Source organism: Equus przewalskii, chromosome 20 (genome assembly GCF_037783145.1).
Source record: "Equus przewalskii isolate Varuska chromosome 20, EquPr2, whole genome shotgun sequence".
Classification (NCBI taxonomy): Eukaryota; Metazoa; Chordata; class Mammalia; order Perissodactyla; family Equidae; genus Equus; species Equus przewalskii.
In genome coordinates, this window is record NC_091850.1 from 25,798,511 (window position 1) to 25,823,571 (window position 25,061).

Below are 25,061 nucleotides of genomic sequence, written 5' to 3' on the forward strand. Positions count from 1 at the left end.
GACACCTTTATCCATCAGGCATAGGGCTAGGAACTTAGAGCTTTTCCTAAGCTTTAGGACAGTTTGATACTAGAATAAAAAGTCACCAAAATACAAAAAAGAAAACTTCAATTTCAGAACAGTATATGGCATGATGCCAACTATCCCAACAGCCACAAACCAAATATTATATAATTAGGTGAATTGCATTTGATGTGAAATGAGAATATTTTAGAATTTTTGTTATAATGTAGGACATGATTTCTAAAATAAGACTGTCTTGTGTAAATAAATGGCTTTAAATGGCCTTTGCTCAAACTCAAAGTGTCAAACAATTCTCAACTTCCTTCTTCACAACGTTGTTCTCCAACATAGCACCACCAGCAATCTGGTCCCCAGAACCAGAAACCTGGGGCCACACTCCCTCTTCGTCACTCCAAACATTCCCGCCTCATCTCCCCGGAACACAATGCCTTCCTCCCTTCTCTCTGGTCCTCCTGTAGTTCAGGTCCTCATTTTTCTTAACTCCGAGTGGGACTCCAGGTTTCTAGTCTCAATCTCTTTTGCCCTAGTAGTTTTCATCCTTTACTATGTGTAAATAACACAGGGTGCTTTTCAAAAGTGTGGATTTCTAGGCTTCATCTCCCAGTTAGTTGGTGGTTCAGTTCATTTTGGGTGCAGCTTGTTTGTATTTCAAGACGTTCCTCTGGGTAATTTTGACCCATACTCTGAGAAACACTGCAAAATTCCTTATCCAAAGAGTAATTAGAGCTTTTTTCCCCTAGAACATCTATTTCATTCTTTTGGCTTAAAATAATGCATTGCATTCAGAATAAAAATCTATCTTCTCAGGGGCCAGCCTGGTGGTGCAGTGGTTAAGTTCATGCACTCCATTTTGGGGCTGAGGGTTTGCCAGTTGGAATCCCAGGCGTAGACCTATGTACCGCTTATCAAGCCATGCTGTGGCAGGTGTCCCACATATAAAATAGAGGAAGATGGGCATAGATGTTAGCTCAGGGCCTATCTTCCTCAGCAAAAAAGAAAAAAAAAAATCTATCTTCTGAGAATGATGCTCGAAGCTCTCTGTGCTCCAACCCTTGCACATATCTCACCTTAGTTTCCCAATACGAACCATACTTATTCTATTTCACATATTCTTAACCTGGCCAGCACCTTCTCTTCCTTCAAGGCTCAGAAAGTGCTATACACACCTAGATGTCATTCCTGATTTTTCTAGTCTGAGTTAGGTACCTTTCCTTCAACAGCATCCAATGCATATTTCTACTGACCTTAAAACTTTTGGTTCTTTAAGTCTTTGCCTTCTAACCTAACCTATGAGCTTCTGGGCATTAGACACCGTTTGTTGAATGTTTAATCAGTAGCATCTAGCATATAGCCTGACAGGTACTAAATTCTCAATAAATTAAGTGAAATTGAAGAAAAAATAAAAGTTAATGGGGTCCTCCTGCTTTATATCATTTTGTGCTTAGAAAATTTACAGCAAAGGAACACTGGCCATGCTCTAGTTAGCTAGATTATGCCAAGATGACTATTTAACCCCTAAATCTCAGTGGTTTAACACAATAATAGTTTATTTTTTGCTCATATTACATTGATATTGCAGGTTGATTCAAGGCGTTGCCACATGTGGCCACTCAAAAACCCAGGCAGAGAGATGCTATGACATCTCAACATAAGACATCAAGGTTACTTAGGCAGCTTCTCTAGAATGTTTTAGTATGCATGACCCATGTCAGTTTTTTCATAATCTGTAAGCCAGAACTTGTCACACACGCTGCCTAACCTTTCAAGGAGAGGAAGTGTGTGAGAGCACATGGATGTTTGGTGGGGAGTAAATATCTCTGACACAGGACCCTATGTAAGGAATTCAAAATCGTTCTCGAATTAAGCCCACAATTCTACTTGGAGCTATCATTCTTGAGATTGACTGTCTATATCATTTACATGCATGGCACAGTCCATTGAAAATTGGCAATCAATGAATGAGAAAAGTCTCAATTTGAAGGCCTTCTAAATTATTTCATCTATGAAGGATTGTCAGAGAGGTAAAAAAATAGTGTGATTACTAATTTCTCTGGTTATTTCTTTATTTAAAACTGATTGGATTAATGAAATCTGCCGGCGACTTTTTAATCAGTTCTGTATCTTTCATTTTTCATTCAAGCTAAGTTTACTGGTCCTATGTTTTGTGTTTAATTGTGTACCTTCGTGTGATGAAGTATGAAGTGTACACCAGCACACTCAGTTCATCAACAGGGCGATCTTGGTTTTCTTTCAAATCTAAGTGGCCTTGGTAACCCTTAGGTGTAGTATGCTGGGAATGGCCAATACAAATAGAGGCAATTTCCAAAAACTTGGGATGTATTTCCTCGAGGTATGCCGTTTGACTAATTATCACCTGTATTATAACTCATAGGATATTCAACAGTTTAATTTTATAGGTATTTAAGGAGCTAGAGCTCTATAGTTATCAGAACTGATTTTAAATAAAATAGATTTAACTCCTTGCCTGTTAAAATGTAACAATTCCTGGGAGCTTAAGCAGGTGCAGTCACCGTGCTGAAGTTCCACCCACATCTTACAGATTAATCTGCTGGGGAATAACAGCACAATGTACCAAGTTTCAAAGAATGATGCAAATTGGAACTAACAGTTGTCAAAGGCATTAATAAATGGCCCGTCTGTTTTTAGCTCTCCACTGGTTGTAATTCAAAGAAATTTTGTCGATTGAATTGAAAAATGAAAGAGGGAGTTGAGACAGCATTAACTTTAACTTATTGAGTCAACTTACCGTCAATTTTTGAACAGAAATGCAGACCAATGCTGTAGAGGTTAATGCTGTTAATTGTCACGTGTGTTCCGTCCTCCCTGAATGAAGTGACTATTCTCAATCCACTCCAAATTATGAGGGAAAATGAAGAACAAGCCAGTTAGAGGATTTGCATGTATGCTACCAGCAAACTAAAATTGAAAAAAAACATTGATTTGAATGATACTTTCCTAAAGAAAAGAACTCTCTTAAAAAAACAAAAAAATGATTATATTGCCCATCTTAATGACTATTTCTAGATTGTTTTACTCATCTTTTTCTTTTTTCTTTTGAAAAAAGGGGGAAAAACTTAAGATCTGGAGTTAACATGAAGAGAAATCAGAATCTTTCTTTTGACAACTTGGTAAGTCAGTTTCAGAGGCAGGAAGAAACAGCGGGCCATCATTCTTAATTTATGGCTACACTTAGTTCAGTGCTTTCAAATTCCATTCCAATATGTTCTGAAATGTAAGTTTTTCTCATAGACAAAGCTCTTTTATCAAGTAAGTGCGAGTCTTGCTGCATGTTCTATTTAGAGAGACATAATATTCATTTTCATATTCAAGAAATATTAAAGGACTTCTTTGGTAAAGAATCACTTTTAATTTTACTTAACCCAACAAATACAGTTTCTTTTTTGGTTTGGTTACATCTATTTATACTGCCCAGAGCACAGCTTTCAAATGAGGCTCTGCTGTGTGCAGTGAAGTATGTGTGTAAGCGGTGCAATGGAAATTACCAGCAGATCCATTCTTCCTTGGCTTGCGGTCCTCATAGGTGAGGAGTATGCAGGAATGGACCAGTTGTTGCAGCGAATGCTTAGATGTGGAAACAGAATCAATATGTTCTGGGTTTCCATCACCACTCCATCACTTAGTACGACTCAGTTTAAAAATTAATTTACTGCTGTAGTTTCTGAATTGTCACATGGAAGTGGTCCAGCCCACGCCTACTGCTCAAATAGCAGGGTAGGAATATTACACTGAGGAGCTGATATCTTGTTTAACTTGCCATCACAGGCTAACTGACTATCTGAATTTGTACATTTATGGTACTTACAACTAAGGACCCAGGTGGTTGTCCTCAGTATGAATAATCTCATACAAAACTGCCTGCCTGCTTCTCCTTTTGTTCGAAATGAACTTATCATAATGTTCTTTTGCAAAAATCTCTTTTTATTCACAGGAAGTATCATTTGAGTCAACTATTACATTCAGGCTGGTAGTTTCAAGAAAGATACGCTAAGACTCAAATATTCATTAATGTAGTGGGGACCATGTGTCTTTCGCTGTATTCTTACTTCTTGACTGTGATTTTGATGTGGTTTTTAATGAATAAAATCGAGTTACCCTTAATATGGATACCCACATCCTGGATATGAATATGTGTAAACTGATTTGATCATTAAGTCAATCTAACTTCAATATATGAAATCCAAGGGGATAATTAAAATGTCCTAAGTGGAATTAAATGTTACATCTATCTCTAACACATGAGGACAAAGAAAACTTGAAAAGACCTAGACATGAGTCACTTTGTAAACAAATCATATAATCTGTGAACCTTCTGCCCTGAAGGATTCTGTTATGGACTAAGAGTTTGTGTCACCCTGAAATTCATATGTTGAAATCTGAACTCCCAATGTGATCGTATTAGGAGGTGGGGATTTGGGGAGGTCATTAGGTCATAAGGGCAGAGCCCTCATGAATGGGATTGGCGCCCTTACAAAATAGACCCCAGAGAGCTCTCTTCCCCCTTATACAATGTGAGGACACAGCTAGAAGACAGCCATCTATAAGCCAGAAAGTGATCCCTCACCAGACACAGGATCTGCCCACACCCTGATCTTGGACTTACCAGCCTCCAGAACTGCGATAAATAAATTTCTGCTGTTTATAAGCTACCCGGTCTATGGTATTCTATTATAGCAGCCTGAACAGACTAAGACAGATCCTGAGTGCTATTTGAGTGTAAATAGGAAAAAACTCAGGGTGGTTTTCACATTTTTCCATAATGATATCGTAACTGATGCCATCCTTTTTTCACACGCAAGGGCATACACATAATTATGACTATATTCTTTAGTATGCTCACGTCCTTGAGGGAAACAACATGACTGTTATTTTACATCCTGACAATATGCTTGTATATTAAAGAGCTCTACTAGAGACGAAGTTGGAATCAAGTATTTGCGATTGAAGACCACTAGAAAAAGTGATTTCTTTCTTTTGTTTCCAAGAGAAAAGATGCAGAAAATTTTCGCCTGACTGGTTGCCATAGGAAAGTTTTAGCAATTGCTTGGTTAATCTATTTCAGGGTTATCACATCAATCGAATTTCATAGTTAAAAAAAGAACAAACAGTGAAAAGCTTGCTGTTTTGGTGCAGAAAAGAGAAGGAAATTTGTATGATTTTTTTTTTCTGTTTTAAGAAGTGGTGTACAATTTGATAATAGAGCATGGGAGCCTTATTGCTCCCGTCTCCCAGTTTCTGCACATTTGAGACAAACTTTCAAGCAATACCTATTGCAGAGCTTTTTACGTTAGCTAATGGCCTATCAACAACTATTGAACTGTTTAGGATGCTTCATAAGTGCATATTCACTGTCATCCAGCCATGACTTGGAGCTGCATCTTAAATTATTGGGAACCTGTACAAGCAGTAGACAGAAATCAATTAAAGTTCCTTGATTCGGAATTTTACTTGTATGACTAATTTCTTGTATTTCTATTTCTTTTTTTGTTTTTTGATTGCTTATTAATTTATTAACAATTTATTTCTTCATACAGTCATCCGACAGATATTTATTAAGGGACTGTTTTGTACGAGTATTTTGTGCTAGGCCTTAAAAATTCAAAGAAGATAGCATTCTTGACCTCTAGTAGCTTCCAATCAAGTGGGGAGCGAGAAATGTACAGTTACTGTACCATGTGAAAAGGGCCAGGACTGTAGAAAGCACAGGGTACCCAGGTGTTAAATTCAGGAATAACACGTAATTCATTCTAGAGGAATCAAGAAAGACTCTTCAGAGGAAGTGAGGATAACCTTAAGAAAGCTGGGAGGGATGGCGGGGGAGTAGTGTGAGGTAGGAGAGATGCAAATCTAGGAAAAAAATGAGTAGGGACTGAACTGGAGAAGAGAACAGAAAGGTGAGGTTCCATTCAAAATCCTTGGTGACCAGGGCATGAGGTGGAGAAGTTGGTGAGCAAGATACAGAGGAGCAAGGTAACTCTCAGGTTGCCATACAGAACATGACTCCAAAATCCAATTGATTCATTCATTATGGCTCCCCAAAATGGCTCCAAGAATTGTTGAACTCAGTCAGGGCTTCAAGTTCCTTATGGAGTCCTAATTAGAATGAATTTACTAGTTCAGTTCTGTAAACTGATCCAATTCTGTATGTGTGTTTATAAAAGCCCCAGGAAGATGGTTCATATACAGAGCTGGAAGGTAATGAAACTAAGTTATTTTTAAAATTGTTTTCAGCTAATTATAAAAAGCCTGGTGGAAGAATGTTCTTCCTTGTTTTGAAGATCAGAACTTCTATTGCAAAAAATATGGTTGATCAAATGATTTTCATAACATTAAAATCCTTATCAAAGTTTTCTATCTGGGCTTACCTAGAACTCCAAGTATAAAGAAATACCATAACATGTGGCCCTCCACTAAGAAGTCTTTGGTTTTCACTGAGATAATAAAGGGTCAAAGTTTGAATTAGCAGCAACTGAAAGAACATCTATGATCAGTACATCTCACTATGGAATTTCTTGATTCAGTGCAAATTTTAATCCATGACTTGATAAAATTCTTTCCTTAATCCATTTATCAAATTTGCAGAGTGAATGAGAGATCATTGAATTTACTTTTAAACAACAGAAGAAGCTTCCCATATCCTTTATCTTGTTTGAGTTTGCTTTTGCCGGAAAAATGGACATCAGTATCACATTCTCACAGAAAACTCCAGAACACTACACTCTAGCCAGAATTTAACAGAAGTATAAGAGTTACCTGGAAAACTAACTGAAGAAGTTTAAGACAAAGTCATAGGATGTCTGTGCCAATAAGATGAAGTTGGCAAATATAACATAGCAGAAAATTCCAATATCCCTTTAAATGTGCACTTATAGTGTCTTTCAATTGGGCAGTTAATTAAAAGCTAACTCCCGTCCAACTGTACATGAGACATGTGAATTGCCTTTGGTAACTTGCTCAAGTCATAAAGCGAGATCATGGTGATGAGGGGAACATTGTTGTAAAGTTCCACAGTAAGGTTTTACCCATAAGTTATCATTAATATTGCTTTAAAAAGTGACATGTAAGAGTTTGAGGTCATTAGTTATCTTGCACTGTTAGTTATCTTGTTACGTATTCCCTTATCTGCTAAAGAAGTTTCCCAAACAAAAAAACTTTACCTTTTAGTATATTTACAATAATGTAATGTCATATATTTTATTCCTAATATTTGTTTATTGATGAACCAAGAAGGAAAATATTTAAACTTGTAGCCTTCAGAATTATAAATCTCAAGGCTTTTCACAAATCCTTGAGGATTATAAATCTCATTTATTTTCACAAATGGAGAAACTGATATCCAGAAAGACGTCAGATCCAAAATCATACTGCTAGTAAGAGGGCTCTCCACCGCTCGATGCAGGACTCCTGAAATCCAGAACTTTACTTTTCTCACCACTCCCGTGCTTCTCCTTTTTTTGATACAAGAAGCTATTTCCTGTAGCTCTGATGAAACATTACCAGATATATGTTGCTTCGAAACCAGAGTTATTTGCTTTGTTTGGCCTTTGCATTGTTTCTGAGGACCCCAAAATGCTCAAGACCAGATTGGCTTCATGGCCATTTCTCTTATTACATTATATTGATGCACCTACATGAAGAGCGATGTAAGTGCCTACATAACCCTGTTCTCTAATAAAGTCTGATGTTTCCCTAGTCTCTGTTTTCTCAATCAGTCTGTAATGTAGTGGTCTATCATCAACACATTGCAATGTTGTGGTCCCTTACCAAAAATCTAAAGAGAAGGTCAAAGGTGAGCAAGTCCAAAGGAGTCCATATAAAATGTAACGTGAAAACATCTTATCTTTGCATTCAAAGCTCTTAATAACCTGTTCCTACTGGGCCTATCCAGGTTTACTTTATATAAGGCATTAGATTCTCTTTGTTACTATTGGAACACATATTTTCAATGTTTTTTCAGATAAATAGCTTGCTCCCCACCCCTGCTTCATCCAATAAAGTTACTACTATGAATGTCCTTGCTCCTTCCATTTTATACCCTGAAGCCAACAATTTATACATGGCCTTACCTTGTCCATACCCTTCCCTGACTCACTCGTCCACATTTATCTCTTCCATCTCTGAAATTCTTAAACGTTTTTTTCTCAGCACCACAATCTGAGTCTTAGAACATCTTATACCTGACACTCAACTCTGTTTACATAATTTTTAGATATATGTCTTATTCTGCAACTAGTTTCTAAGGTCTTTGAAAACAGTTGATGCTTATGTGTCATTTGGTTTCTCCTTAGATAGGCCTGTGGTGTTAGGGCTATTCACACATGCTTCTTCCCCATTTGGGTACATGATAGGATTGCACTTCCTTAGGCACACCCTTATGACTTGCTTTGGACAATGAAATATGAGAGAAGTGATGTATGTCACTTCTAGGCATAAGCTTTGAGAGCTAGTGTGTAGCTCACTTCCTTCCCATCCCCTGCCATGAGACCATGGAAGTAGATATGGAGACAGAATCTCCATCAACTTGGATCTTTGAAAGACTACAGTGGTAGAGCTTACTGTTGAACTGTGATGGATATGTTCTCTAAGAGAGAAATGAACAGTCCCTTTGATATACCACTAGGATTTGGGCATTCTTTGTTTCTGTGGTGTAACCTTTGATATGCTATCTGATTAAGCATCCTAGATAAGTGGCATACCTGTTGTGGATATCCAGTAATTCTAGATAAGTGGCATACCTGTTGTGGATATCCAGTAAATATTTGTTGAGGGAAGAACTGGAAGAATTAACTAGACACTATAACTTATAATTCATTTTGGAAAAGTCTTGGTGATAACTAGTAAGCATAATCAGGGATACCAGTGAGAAAGTAAAAACAGCAAAAAGAGGATTTCGTGCTGACATACAAAATAAAGCTTAACAATTTCCGTTAACTCTGATTGACCTTAGAAGTACTGAGAGAGTCTGGAACAGCCTGAAGTTGCAAATACTTGATGTCTCAATTCCTGGAATATTTATTTCTAAGGCCAGTTAGGAAATGGGGAGGAGGTAAGAAAGGAGAAGCTGGAAAGATGAATGTTTGACAGAGCTGGCAAATTGTGTGAGTGAACAAATTGAACATAGATTTAAAAGAAAAATATTGGTCTTACTTTGAGGCAGTCTGAGATGTGCTTGTACATATATGTATTGCATGGTTTTAATACATATACATATTATATTCAGAAGCATGACAAAAAGGAAAGGAGGTGGGCTGGCACGTGTTTTATGAAAATTCAGAAAGATGATGAGAAAAAAAGTAATGATTTGGTTATTTAGATAACTCATACAAAAACTGTAAGTGGCATCATCAAGACAAGTTTTGTCTTACTTGCTGTCATCTACATTTTGCATGTCATTTTCAAATAAATTGCATGTGTTTGTGCAAGGGGAAATCCTGGTGAAGTCCTTAAAAATAATGTGAAACACTGCAATATTCTTTCAGTTCCCTGCACTTTCCACAAATACTGATTGCCAACTTACTCTGGTCTAAGTAGTATTCTAAAGCAACTCTTCTTACATTTTAACGTGCATAATACTTTTGAGGAGATCTTGTTAAAATGCAGCTTCATATCCAATGGGGTGGGGACTAAGACTCCGCATTTCTAACATATCCCTAAGCGATGTCAGTGAAGCTAGTGTGCACCACACTTTGAGGAACAAATTTTTAAGTAAAGCATCTCAGGTTGCCATTGGTCTGCCTCAAGATACTACTTCCCTTGGCTCTCTGAGAGGTCAGATCTCACTGAAGCCAGTAGCCACTACCTGAGTGCCATCATCAGGCAATCTTCAGAGGTACATTCCATGGTCATTTCATGCAGTTTGTATAAGAAGCAAAGTCCAGCACTCGTGAATTTATCCAACTCACTGAGCCTGGCCAAAGAGAAAATCTATTTGGACAGTGAGCTAAGAGCTCTTCTCTACTCCTCATGAGCATGGGACCCACTGAACTGATGGAGAATGTGTGTTCCTGATACCCGTGGAGAAGAATGTGCAGCTCAATCTGCAGCCCATCAGGGAAGGGAAAGCAAAGAAGCCAGATGAGGACTCCAAAGGAGCAGAGCACTAAGTGGCACCATTGAATATTGTTCTTGCATATGGCAGATACTTGTGCTCATTTGTGGCAGATACACCCTTGCAACAGCAGCCTGGTTAGCTGAAGGATGACTGCTCTGATGATACACACACATTCTGCAAATCAAATTTCTTTGTTATTCTGAAATATTGAATATGAAAAAGTTTGAACATTTGCATTATAACAAGATATTCCAATACTGTCTATTAATGAAAATAAGAAAGATCTGCTAGTTGTTATAAATATATTTCTTCTGTTGCAAATTTTTTATCATCTTTGTGAAAAATTTCTTATTGACACTATCAAGAATTTGAAGATATCATCATTAAAATGTCATCAGATGTTTCGCTGTTATTTCAAGCACAAAGCTTAATATAAGATAGTATGTTCGTGAAAGTCAGTTCATGGTTCCTATCAAAATTTTATAAAGATTTTATTTAAAAACTTTACATGAGTTTAATGTTTAATGTTATTTGTAGTATTTGTATCTTACTTGTCTTACCATAATTGTATAACAAATATATTTTTTCATTAAGCCCCATGTAGATGTACCAAATCCTCTCTAATTTAACCAATTGTGCCAAAAAAATTTTATCATTTTTATGTATCCTATAATGTCAAAAAGTTGGAAGGCAATATTATTGGGCCTCTAGCAGGGAATGAGAAAAAGTCCCTGTTCTCATGAAGTTCTCATTCTCGTGGGAGGAAAAGAAAATAGTGGTAAACAAATGTATAAACAAGAAAAATATCTGAGTTGTGCTTTCCATATAGAAACATAAAATAGATTGTTCTCTTAGGCAGTAATGGTGTGGCTTCTTTCAATTTGTGATCATGAGGATCTCTGTTAGCAGGTAACATTTAAAGGGGGATCTGAAGACCAAGGAGAAACCAGCTCTGTGATGATTAGGGGGATGGGTATTATGGTAGAGGGAACAGCCAGTGCCAAGACCTTGAGATCGGAAATACTTGACTTGTCACAGGAAAAGAAAGGCCAGTGTGGTTGCAACATTGTAGGCAAGAGAGAAGCAGAAAGGAGGAGCTTGGAAAGATCAGCAGGGGTCAGACTCTGTGGAGCCACAGTAAGGAATTCATCCTGAGCATGACGGGAAAACTATTGAGGGCTTCCATTGGGAATGTGACAGCATAGAGGTATGTTAAATGCATGGCTGCTGGAGCCAGCCTGCCCGGGTGCAGATCTCAACTCCACCATTTCCTAGCTATGTGATATGGGTAAGTTATTTCACTTCTCTGTGCCTCTGTCTCCTCATGGTGAAATGTAGATGACAATAGCGTCAACCTCATAGAGTAGCTGTGAGAATTAAATAAGTTCATATTTGCAGACCACTTAAAACAGAGCTTGGTATGTAGAGTTCATATATAAGTGTTTATTCAGTTAAGGAAATTAAAATCTGATTTTTGTTTTTAAAAGATTATTCTGGTTCCATTGTGAACAATAGATTGTAAGGATATGAGAGAACCAGGGAGACATATTAGAAGGCTATTCAAAAGAAATTAGGCTGGTCTAGGGTGGAATTGGGGGTAAACTAGAAACAAATAGGTATATCTACATATCAATGGTATGGAGGCTATAGGACCTAATTGTTGATATATAGTTAATATTATTGAGGTCTTCACGTATTTCCCATGTCCAGATGAAAACAAGTGAAATGTTATGGCAGGAAAATTTGATTTTGTTGATTTTGTTGGTGTGAGTTCTTTTCCTAGAACCAAAATCAGGATGTGGCAGAGTCTGTCTAGATCTTTTTAAAAAATCCAACTTTCTCTCCCTGAGAACTGAGGAAGGCTGTATTTCCCAGCTTCTGATGAAGTTAAATTGGGTTTATGAGACTAGAGCTGGCCAATGGAAGGTGGGTGGAAATGATATATGCCACCTCCAATCCTAGACTCCAAATTTCCCTGGAGACATTCAGCTACATCTCTGTTTCCATACCCCTATTCCCAGAGCCACACCATGGGAGAATCTGGGTCCGGATCCCTGAGTCATCACTGAAGAGCTGCCCAGAAGAGTAACCTAATTGACATCAGACTGCGAGGTGACTTGGAAATAAACATTTTATTGTGTTAACTGAGATTTTGTGATTGCTTGCTACTGCAACTACTGTTGATTATCCTAGTTAAGGTTATCACATGGTTTTAGCAGAAACTAGTTAAAAATTTAATTGACTTTTTAAAAACCAGGTTGGAAGAGAGCTTTTGATGAAAGTCTATATGACATTTACTTTTCAGTGCAGCTTTTCTAAATTATCTTTTCTAAAACAATAAAAAAAAGTCACTGCAGATGAGTATATCAAGTTTTGTGTTAGATATTTTGCTTTGGTAAGTACCAAGAGGAAGAGTTTCATCCTCAAGGAACTTATAATTTGGTTTAGAAGAAAAGAAATAACAATAATAAAAAAGTCACCACAACTACATAAAAGATTCATTATAAATGGGAAGTATAGCTATTGAGTATTATAGTTGCAGAGAAAGAGATGAGCTGCTGTAGATCAGAGTCTGTTGTGAATATTTAACTCTCCACCATGCCTGCAGAGAATAATTAAGGAGATGGATGGCAAGCAATGCAAAGCGATCAACACAAAGTCAGACAGCATGGGGGGAACAGTGTTCATTAAAAAACGACTCCCATCAGAAAGTAGGGAATTTAGATTCCTTTTACTTATTTTTCAAAAAATGTTTTTGTTTCCAAGCCAACAAAATATACATTAAAATATGCCCACAAAATACGCTGCTCACTTCTTATTAAGACTCAATGCATTACATAATCATCTTTGTTCCTAAAACTTCTTTGTATAATAGCATTTGACTCAGGAATTAAAATATTAGAACACTTTTAACAATGTATTACATATGCTTTACTATATATTGTTAGATTATATGTAAATGTATATATACAGTTGCTATATATTATCTAACATCTTTTTAAAAATTCAATTAAGAAAAGTTAATATTTTCTCTAGCGAATTATTACATCTAAAGCAACAATTTCTTTATAGAATTCTTTTGATGAAGTTCTTTCCCCCCCATTCTGATAGCATACAAATTTTATTTATTACCTCTAAAAGAAGATAGCTCAGGATTGACAAAACAAAATATTGAATGCATAATATCATAACTTTCAAAAATGACTTCCTCTCAAATTTTAACAGTTCTTAGGTATGAATTTCTTCTATAATAATAAATATAGGCAACTTGAGTTGACAAGTTTCCCTTCACAATCAAAATGTGTTGTTCCATATCAAAATCTACTGTATATTTTCCCTTAAGGAATTCATATGTAATTCCTTTTAAAAACAGTTATTTCAAACCTACAAAAATATTGGTTTAAAACTCTGAAAATCAACAGAGAATATGCCTAGGAAAACTATAGAAATTCAGGGAAGGGAAAACTTCTTAAAAGGCCCACACATATACTCACTTGACCAGGAAACCAGCACAAAAACACCAGATAGAAAAGGGCATAGTCCATTAGTAAAAGAGACTCACTTGCTAAGCTCTGAGTGCATCTCAGAGAGGCAGTAGGTGGCCGGGCCCATCCCTCAGAGACTGAGACACTGGCGGCAGCCATTATTATGACCTAGGCCAGCGGTGATGCCAAAGACACTGGCAGGCACCATTGGAATCCATCCTCTAGCCTGTCAGCACAGAGGTCTACTCTGCCCACTAGTACATGCGAGGCAATCGAGCACAGCCAGGTAGCACAGGCAGCCTGGCCCGGGGACCAGCCTCACCCACCAGCAAACCCTCAGCAGACTTGTACCCCTGGGTCTCACAAATAGCCACACAGGTGATCTGCCCTGCCTACCAACACCTGAAACCCTTGTGTGCTGCTACACCTGGGGCCTGCTCCACCCATCAGCATACCTAAGGCAGCTGTGAAATACAGGGCCATATAGCCAGTTCACACCAGAGGCCAGCCCACCCAAAAGTGAGCTGGCAACAGCCATGCACCGTGCAGCTAGCCTTGCCAGAAGCCTGCCCCACCCACCAATACATCTGAGGCAGCCAAACACCACAGGGCCATGTAGCCAGCCACTCCAGGGGCCTATAGCAGTTATGTGTCCTGGACCTAACAACCAGCCACACTGAGGTCCTGACTCACCAGCAAAATCACAGTAGTTGTGTGCTACCAGACCTCACAGCCAGCTGGGCTAGGGGCTTGCCAAGCCCAATAACATGCTCATAGCAGCTGCACATGACCAGGCCTCACACCCAGGTAGCCCAGGGGCCAGCCTGACATGTCCAAGTACCTGCAATAATAATAACAAGAGAAAGGCACATGCAGCGCACACAGGGGACACCCCTGGAGCATTTGGCATGGGTAATGAGAGAGGAGCACACTGCTGGGCCTTATAAGACATCTCCTACATAAGGCCATATTACTAAGATCAGGAGACATAACTGATCCACTTAATACATAGAAATAAGCATAGAGAAGTAGGCAAAATTAGGAGACTAAGGAATATGTTCCAAATAAGGGAACAGGACAAATCCTCACAAAAAGAAATAAATGAAACAGAGATAAACAATCTACTCAGTAAGGAGTAGAAACTAATGGTGATAAGGATGCTAACTGAACTGGGGAGAAGAATAGATGAACACAGCGAGAACTTCAACAAAGAATTAGAAAATATGAAAAAGAAACAGAGCTGAATAATACCACAATTGAAATGAAAAATTCATTAGAGGGAATCAACAGCAGAGTAGACAACACAGAAAAATCAGTGGTCTGGATGAAAGAGTAGAGGAAATCACCCAAGCTGAACAGAAAAAAGAAAAAAATTAAAAAGAATGAGGACAGTCTAAGGGACCTCTGGGACATAATCAAGGGTACTAACGTCCACGTTATAAATGTCCCAGAAGGAGAAGAGGGAGACACAGGGGCAGAGAACATATTTGAAGAAATAATAGCTGAAAACTTCCTTAACCTAAGGAAGGAAACAGACATCCAGGTACAGGAAGCACACAGAGTACCAAACAAAATAAGCTCAAAGAGGCCCATACCAAGATATATTACCATTAAAATGTAAAGAATTAAAGATAAAAAAGAGAATCCTAAAAGCTGCAGGAGAAAGGCAATAAGTTACATACAAACGAATCCCCATAAGGCTATCAGCTGGGTTTTCAGCAGAAACCCTACAGGGTAGAAGGGAGAGGCATGATACATTCCAATGACTGAAAGCAAAAAACCTACAGCCAAGAACAGTATACACAGTAAGTTTACTATTCAGAGTAGAAGGAGAGATAAAGAGTTTTGCAGACAAGCAAAAATGAAAGAAACTCATTACCACTAACCTGGCCTTATGAACTTCTTGGTGACCATAAAACAAAACCTATAATAAATGCACAGAAAATAAAGAGAAAGGAATCCAAATATAATACTAAAGAAAACCATCAAATCACAAGGGAAGAGAGCAAGAGTAGAAGAAAGGAACAGAGGAGAACTACAAAAACACACAGAAAAAAAGTAACAAAATGGTAATAAGTACACATTTATCAATAGTTACTTTAAATGTAAGTAGACTAAATGCTCTAATCAAAAGACACTGGGTGGCTGAAGGGATAAAAAAGAAGATCCATATACTCGCTGCATACAAGAGACACACTTCAGACCTAAAGGCACTCATAAACAGAAAGTGAAAGGATGGAAAAAGATGTTCCATGCCAATGGAAACAAAAAGAAAGCTGGGGTAGCAATACTTATATCAGACTAAACAAAGTTTTAAAACAAAAACTGTAACAAGAGACAAAGATGGACATTACATAATGTTAAAAGGACCAATCCAACAAGAAGATATCACACTTGTAAATATCTATGCACTCAACATAGGAGCACCTAAATACATAAAGAAAATATTAATAGACATAAAAGGATAAATTGACAGTAATACAATAATAGCAGGGGACTTTAATACTCCATATACATCAATGGATAGATCATCCGGAGAGCAGATCAATAAGGAAACATTGGCTTTAAATGATACATTAGACCAGATGCATTTAAAAGATAGATACAGAACACAACATCCAAAACCTGCAGAATACACATTCTTTTCAAATGTATCTGTACATTCTCCAGGATAGATCACATATTATGCCACAAAACAAGTCTTATAAATTTAAGAAAACTGAAATAATATCAAGCATCTTTTCTGACCACAATGTTATGAAACTAGACATCAACGACAAGAGGAAAAGTGGAAATGTCACAAATATGTGGAGATTAAATAAAATGCTACTGAACAACTATTGGGTCAATGAAGAAATCAAAAGAGAAATCAAAAACTACCTGGAGACAAATGAAAATGAAAATCTATGGGACACAGCAAAAGTAGTACTAAGAGGGAAGATTATAGCAATACAGGCCTACCTCAAACAATCTAATATTACACCTAAAGGAACTAGAAAAAGATGAATAAACGAAGTCCAAAATCAGTAGAAGGAAGGAAATAATAAAGTCAGAATGGAAATAAATGAAATACAGACTGAAATGACAATAGAAAAGACTAATGAAGCTAAGAGAAGCTTCTTTGAAAAGATAAACAGAATTGATAAACCATTAGCTAGAATCACTAAGAAAAAGAGAGAAGGCTCAAATAAAATTGGAAAATAAAGAGGAGAAATTACAACAGGTGCCACAGAAATACAAAGCATTACAAGAGAATATTATGAAAAGATAAATGCCAACAAATTGGATAATCTAGAAGAAATGGATAAATTCTTAGAATTATACAACCTTGCAAAACTGAATCAAGAAGAAATGGAGAATCTGAATAGACTGACTACTAGCAAGGATATCAAAACAGCAATCAAAAATCTCTCCAGAAACAAAAGTCCAGGACCAGATGGCTTCACTAGTGTATTCTACCAAACATCCAAAGAATATTTAATAGCTATCCTCCTCAAACTCTTCCAAAAATTTCAAGAGGAAGGGACACTTCCTAACTCATTGTACGAGGCCAACATTACCCTGATATCAATACCAGACAAGGACAACACAAAAAAAGAAAATTACAGGCCAATATCACTCATAAACATAGCTACATATATTGTCAACAAAATATTAGCAAATTGCATACAATAATATATTAAAAGGATTATAAGCCATGATGAAATGAGATTTATTTCAGGGATGAAAGGAATAGATATGATACACCACATTAACAAAATGAAGGATAAAAATCACATGATCATCTCGATAGATGCAGAGAAAACATTTGACAAAACCCAACGTCCATTTATGATAAAAACTCTGAATAAAATGAGTATAGAAGGAACGTCCCTCAACATAATAAAGGCCATATAAGACAAACTCATGGCTAACATGATACTCAATGGTAAAAAACTGAAAGTTATTCCTCTAAGAACAGGAGTAGGAGAAGGATCTCGCTACTCTTATTCACATAGTATTGAAAGTCCTAACCAGAGCAATTAAGCAAAAAAAGAAATAAAAGGGGTTCATATTGTAAAAGAAGAAGTAAAACTGTCACTATTTACAGATGACATAATTTTACATATAGAAAACCCTAAAGAACCTACCAAAAAACTATTAGAAATAATAAATGCATATAGAGAATTTTCAGGGTGCAAAATCAACATACAAAAATCAGTTGCATTTCTATACACTAACAACAAAATAGCAGACAATCAAGAATACAATCCCATTTACAATCAGAATAAAAATAATAAAATACTTAGAAATAAATCTAACCGAGGAGGTAAAAGACCTGTACACTGAAAACTATAAAACATAGTTGAAAGAAATCAAAGAAAACACAAGGAAATAGAAAGATATTCCACGTTCATGGATTGGAAGAATTAACAGAGTTAAAATGTCCATACTTCCTAAAGCAGTCTACAGATTCAATTGCAATCCTTATCAAAGTCCCAGCAACATTTTTCACAGAAATAGAACAAAGAATCCTAAAATTTATATGGAAAAACGAAGACCTCAAATAGCCAAAGCAATCCTGAGAAAAAAGAACAAAGCTGAAGTTATCACACTGCCTGATTTCAAAATATACTACAAAGCTATAGTCCTCAAAACAGCGTGATTCTGGCACAAAAACAGACACATGGATCAATGGAACCGAATTGAGAACCCGCACATCTACAGACAGCTAATTTTCTTTTCTTTTTTTTTCTTAATAGATTGGCACCTGAGCTAACATCTGTTGCCAATATTGCTTTTTTCTTTTTCTTCTTCTTCTCCCTGAAGCCCCCCGTACATAGTTGCATATCTAGTTATAGGTTCTTCTGGCTCTGCTAGTGGGATGCTGCCTCAGCATGGCTTGATGAGAGGTGCTAGGTGTGTGCCCAGGATCTGAACTGGCAAAACCCTGGGCCACTGAAGCAGAGTATGCAAACTTAACCACTCAGCCACCAGGCCAGCCCTGACAGCTAATTGTCAAAAAAGGAACCAAGAACATACAATAGAGAAAGGAAAGTCTCTTTAATAAAAGGTGTTGGGAAAACCGGACTGCCACACTCAAAGCAATGAAAGTAAACCATTATACTACACCATCACAAAAATTAACTCAAAATGGATTAAAGGCTTTAATGTAAGACCTGAAGCCATAAAACTCCTAAAAGAAAACATAGGCAGTGCACTCTTTGACATTGGTCTTAACAGTATCTTTTTGAATATCATGTCTCTTCAGGTAAGGGAAACAAAAGAACAAATAAACAAATGGGACTACATCAAACTAAAAATCTTCTGCATAGCAAAAGAAACCATCAACAAAACCAAAACACAGCCTACCAATTGGGAGAAAATATTTGCAAATCATATATCTAATAAGGAGTTAATATCTAAAATATATAATGAACTTATACAACTCAACAACAACAACAAAACAACCTGATTAAAAAATGGGCAGAAGATCTGAACAGATTTTTTTCCAGGGAAGATATACAGATGTCCATCAGGCAAATGAAAAAGATGTTCAACATCACTTGTTATTAGGCAAATTCAAAAGAAACCACAATGAGATATCACCTTACAAGTGTCAGAATGGCTATTATTAAAAAAGACAGAAATAACAAGTATTTGAGAGGATGTGGAGAAAAGAGAGCCCTCATACACTGATGGTGGAAATGTAAACTGGTGTAGCCTCTCTGGAAATCAATATAGACAGTCCTCAAAAAGCAAAAAACAGAACCACCATGTAACCTAACTATTCCACTTGTGGGTATTTATCCAAAGAACACAAAAACACGAATTCATAAAGATATATGCACCTCTATGCTCCTTGTAGCATTATTCACAATAGCTAAGACTTGGAAACAATCTAAGTGGGTATCAATGGATGAATGGATAAAGCAGATGTGGTATGTATATACAATGGAATACTACTCAGCCATAAAAAGATGAAAGCTGTCCATTTGTGACAACATGGATGGACCTTGAGGGTATTATGCTAAGCAAAATAAATCAGACAGAGAAAGCCAAATACCATAAGATCTCACTCATATGTGGAAGATAAAAACAACAACAACAATAAACACATAGACACAGACAATAGATTTGTGGTTATCAGACGGGAAGAGGAGAGAGTAAAAGGGGTAAAGGCGTACATATGTATGGTGATGGACAGCAACTAGATTTTTGGAGGTGAACGTGATGTGGTCTACACAGAAGTTGAAACATACAGATGTACACCTGAAATTTACACATTGTTATAAACCACGTCACCTCAATAAAAATTAATCAAAGAAACAAGAACTCTTTTTATTTCACTTAAGTTGGACACTCTTTAAAAAAACCCTTTGAATTATTTTTTACAAAAACATCAAAAAAAGTGTTGCAGTATATGATAACTAAGAAATACATAAAAGGAAAATATTTACAAATATGTGTTATCTGGCTGGTAGGAAATGCTAAAATATTTAAATTACATGGAATAAGTAAGACAAAGCAATCTAGTCTCTGGTTTGGAAAATAATTTAGATATTTCCCGTAATCACTCAAGGAAAACCTCAGAGGATAATGCACAGTCAAATTTCTTAAAATTGTCATTTTCATTTCTCTCAAATATCTACACATAAAGTAACTTCTTCCAAAATCTCTTTTCTCCCCCATTACCTTATAAAATGCAGAATACTCCCACCCCCACCAAATTCAGCTGTCTCAAGCTCTGTCCTTTCATTTAGTGCCGTGTCCATCTGAATATCTGCTATTCCCGCCTTCCCGCATGCACTTGGTAGTCTTCTCTGCCTGGACCAAGCTAGTTCATTTGGTTCTTATCCACACCCATTACCCGGCCCTGCACAACAAATATCCATCAGCTGGGCAAGATGCAGTCTACAGAGTCTGACCACTGATTGGAAAAAAGTTAAATCACAAATGTAAAGGTGAATTTTGGACAAATGTCTTATTTTTACTTCAGAACATGTATAAACTTTTAATATAATACATAGGAAACCTTCTTGAAAAGAATAAAATAATTTTCCTTATACACCTGAGTCAAATATCATCTCTTAAACCAGATGTTAATAGCAAAATATATTTTGAAAATATACTGCAAATATTAAACTATGTTTATCCATGATAATCATTATCTTTAATTTTTATACAGCCTTCCCCAATCCAACCCCATAGTAGAGAATTTTTGTTTGTATCTTCTACCTATCCATTTCTTTCTTTCTTTCTTTCTTTGGCTAGGAAAGATTTACCCTGAGCAAACATCTGTTGCCAATCTTCGTCTCTCTCTTTTTCTTTTTTCTCCCCAAAGCCCCAGTACATAGTTGTATATTCTAGTTGTACGTCCTTCCAGTTCTTCTACATGAGCCACCTCCTCAGCAGGGCTACTGACAGATGAGAGGTGCGGTTCCACTAAGGGAAGCAAACTCAGGCTGCTAAAGCAGAGCATGCCAAACTTTAACCGCTAGGCCATCAGGGCTTGCTCCATATTAGAGATTTTTGGGATCCAAGTCTCAATATTCTCACTGAAGCCCTGCCATTGAATACAAATAAACTCATTCTGTTTTGCTTTGCAACTGGCTTTTTTCTGTATAAAAACATCTTTGCAATAAATTTAGTTGTAATAACTCTTTAAAAGCAATGTGAATTGGGAAATAATTTACATCCTTTTTTGTAATATATCCCTTTCTAAAAATATATAAACTTTCTAGGATTTTGCCATCACTGCTAAACATGAAAAGAGTTTTGCATGGACTTTCAATTTGGACTCAAATAAAATGTGGTTAATGTTAAATTATTACTTAACATTACTTTTTTCTTGATCAAAATAAGTTATTTTTGAAGAGGCAAAACATCTTACATATTCATGACTGCTGACATAGCCATTTAAATAGAATAGAGGTAAATTATACACTTCCAGAGAACTGAGTTGAGACTTTGTTAGATCTAAAAGTTAGATCTTTGTTAGAGATTTTCATTGTACTTAGACCAGAATATAGGAAAAGACGGATAGAATGGACACTCAATGAGAATTCAGGAAACTTGTGTTCTATTCTTGGCTGTTATAATAAAATATGTCTCACTAAGAAAGTTCCAGAATCATGGTTGGCCTCAGTTTTTCATCTCTAAGTTGAGAAACTAGGCTGAATGATCTTCACATTTCTTTCCATCTCTAACAGTCTATGTATCAAAAGCAGAATGCATTGAACTTTTTGCTCAGTGCTTTCATGTGATGTAAAATTTGCAGTGTGGCCTTATAATAACCTGTGGACAGTTGAATGCTCTTGGATTCAACCAGAATATGCAATTATGACTTAATCTAATTGCCAATTGTAGATACAGTCACTGAAAGAAAAGTTGCTGAGTTATTCGCATAATTAGTTTAACTAAATATAATGCCAGCTGAAACTATGCTTCATCAATACCACAACCCTATAAAAATCAGGATAAAAGTATCATCCTCTGGAAGATGAGCCAGAAGCTGCATTTCTAGATTCAAATCAATATATAGATTTAGATATACATATAGATAGATATGTACAGATTCAAATCAATATATATGTAGCTCCAAATCAATAACTTTAAGGGACAGTTCTCCACCTGCCTCCCACCCTTCTGCCCTCTCTCTCTTTCTCTAACCTTCACTCCCTCCTTTTTTCATTAATTTCAAACAGTTTTTATGATCTAAATCTAAAGTGGAAATTTTGAATTTTCTTCATTTCATTCCCACTTTCATCATACTCCCTAACAATTTCCCATAGAATATTATTTTATAACATATTTAATATATACATAGTATATAATATCTATAATATATACATACTATATAACTATCTTTCCTTTTCCTACCTGCTTGAAAAATATCATTGTGATTCTCATCCCTTTCATGAAATTCCTAATAATTTTGTGACTATTTAACCCTGTCTGTAATTAACTCTGACTCAGACATCAAGTGTCTATAAAAATGTCTCTTAGACTCATCATGCTCCACTTTAAAATCTTTGACACATGTCCAAATTCCTACATTTATCATCCTTTGGCTTGAAGAACCTCTGTTACCTTTACATCTATGTATCATTTCTTTCATTTCTTAGTTTTCACTTGTATTATATGAATATATGTACCATTTTCACCTTTCCAATGAGACTCAGTGTTCTTTGAAAGCAGGTGCATGTCTTACTATCTTTATACCTGAGTCCAACCACTTCCCTTTCCCCAAGACCCCTATACATGGCTGGAATGAAGGGGAATATTGTGGAGAAGGATGGAGGAGGGAGGTATGAGGGTTTGAAGAGCTTAGAGAACTGAAGTAGAGGTCAGAACCTAAGGTATTATGTCACTATGTTTCTTGAGTATGGACTTCTCCCTTTGGGCTTAGCTTCTTGAGTATGAAAGGTTTTGGGTAGCAATGAAGCATTCTAAACCAAGGAATCACATGTGCTTTGTAAGGGATGGAAAAACAAGGAAGCAGACTTAAGATAGGCAGGTCAGTTAAGAGCCAGTAATAATTTGTGTGAAAATTGCCAAAAGCCAGAATTACGACAATGACAGTAACAGTGGAAAGAGATGATGGAATTGAGCACTCCTAAGGAGATCAAATTCAATGCTGTTTGTCAAACTGCAGATTGCTACCCATTAGTAGGTTGTGAAGTCAGTTTAGTGGGCCTTACCAAATACTGTTTGTTTTTATTTATATTGTTCACTTTTGGATCTTCTATATTTATTTAAATATTAATGAAGTTATGTTTGATATTTACTTCATTATTTCACTTTATCATCCACAATAAGGATACACATCTTTTATGAAACTTTGTTTCATTCATATATGTGGTGTGTGTGTATTTATATGTGTGTGTGTGTGTGTGTGTGTGTGTACTAGGTCACAACAGAAAATGTATTTCAGAGACAGAACATTACGAAGGCTGAGTTAAGAGAATGGGCTCTGGAAAGAAGTTGCCTGGCTTTGAATTCTGACTTCTTTATTTATTACCTGTGTGACGTGGGGAAAATTACTTAACCTTGTCTTGCCTCAAATTCTTTATCTGTAAAATGGGGGTAATAATGTCTATTTCATAGAGTTTTATAAAAATTCAATGTGTTAATATTTGTAAAGCTCTTAGATCAATGCCTTATTCATACTAAGGGCTACTTAAATGCTAGCTGTAATTTTTACTATAGGCAACAACAAAAAAAACAAAAACAAACCCCCCCCCAAAAATAAAAATACTGATCTGGAGAACTTAGTGATAGACTAGAAGTGAGAGGTTAATGAGAGGATTACGAATAGGCTTAGCTTTCAGCAGAGTTCTCGGCAAGATATCTCAACTCATAGTTGAAGTCATAGAAAGAGAGGAGTTCATTCAAGGAGAGTGTAGAAACAGCCAAGTTTTTTCGGAAGAAGATTGAAAAACAAGAGCTCAGAGATGAAGGGAAAAAAATTAAAGGATGGGGCTGGCCCCGTGGCCTAGTGGTTGAGTTCGGGCGCTCCGCTGCAGGCGGCCCAGTGTTTCGTTGGTTCGAATCCTGGGCGCGGACATGGCACTGCTCGTCAAGCCACCCTGAGGCAGAGTCCCACATGCCACAACTAGAAGGACCCACAACGAAGAATATACAGCTGTGTACCGGAGGGCTTTGGGGAGAAAAAGGAAAAAAATAAAAATAAAAATAAAATAAAAAATAATTAAAGGATGGATGGAATTGAACCTAAGGCAGAAAATGGGAAGAATTGGAGTAGTTAGCAATCTAAGAAAAAGGAGTGGTCTGTAGCATCAAATGTCGCTGGGAATTTAAGTAAAATGAATAGATGATTATCTATTGGCTTTTATAAAACAGTGGTTATTAATAAGAACAATTTCTTGGGGAGAAATTGTTCTTAGAACAAATTGGGGAGTTAACTAATTTGACTGTTAAATGTATGGGAAAAAAGTAAATTGGTCATACTGAGTTTCTGTTTTCCTTTAGATTTGTGCAGGTAAAGTAATGGTTTGTGTTTTATCCTATGAATTGCATATAAAGCTGAGGAAATGGGAGCCACAGGAAGGTACTGTAGGTAAAAAATGACTGACTATCAGTGATTTCATATAATTTAACCTATTTAATGATGACTGCATATGGCAAGGCAAACAATGACAGACTTAATTTATTTTATCCCAATCCTTAATTAGGATTCCATGGGAATCCTGAAGGGCAGAGCATTATTGTCTGTGTTTGTGAGTGTGTCTATGTTTTGGGGGCGAAGGGCAGTTTGAAAAAGGCCACTCTTTTCTCATCGTTACATCCATGTGAGGACAGTAGGGAGACCCGGAGAGGGGGAGGGGAAGCTAGGATCATTTTCCTGATGGACGTGCTCTGGAACCCGAAGAACCCTAGGTTCTTCCTCAGACTGACACTAAATTTTGACAGGGAAGTGTGTGCGTTCCTGTTTCAGGGCCAGTGGTAGGATCAGCAGG

General features: G+C 36.7%; 2 long non-coding RNA genes across 2 annotated transcripts in view; one reads left to right on the forward strand and one right to left on the reverse strand.

Annotated features, from left to right (window-relative positions):
- The window catches only part of LOC139077964 (uncharacterized), a 76,059-nt gene that overhangs the window by 33,504 nt on the left and 17,494 nt on the right, over positions 1–25,061 (reverse strand). The window contains exon 2 of the long non-coding RNA XR_011530639.1: positions 2,792–2,895. This is a non-coding gene — a long non-coding RNA (uncharacterized lncRNA). The remainder of the gene's footprint in view (positions 1–2,791; positions 2,896–25,061) is intronic.
- Positions 11,217–12,258, forward strand: LOC139077963 (uncharacterized). Its single transcript, XR_011530638.1, has 2 exons — positions 11,217–11,402; positions 12,136–12,258. It is a non-coding gene; the product is annotated as an uncharacterized lncRNA (long non-coding RNA).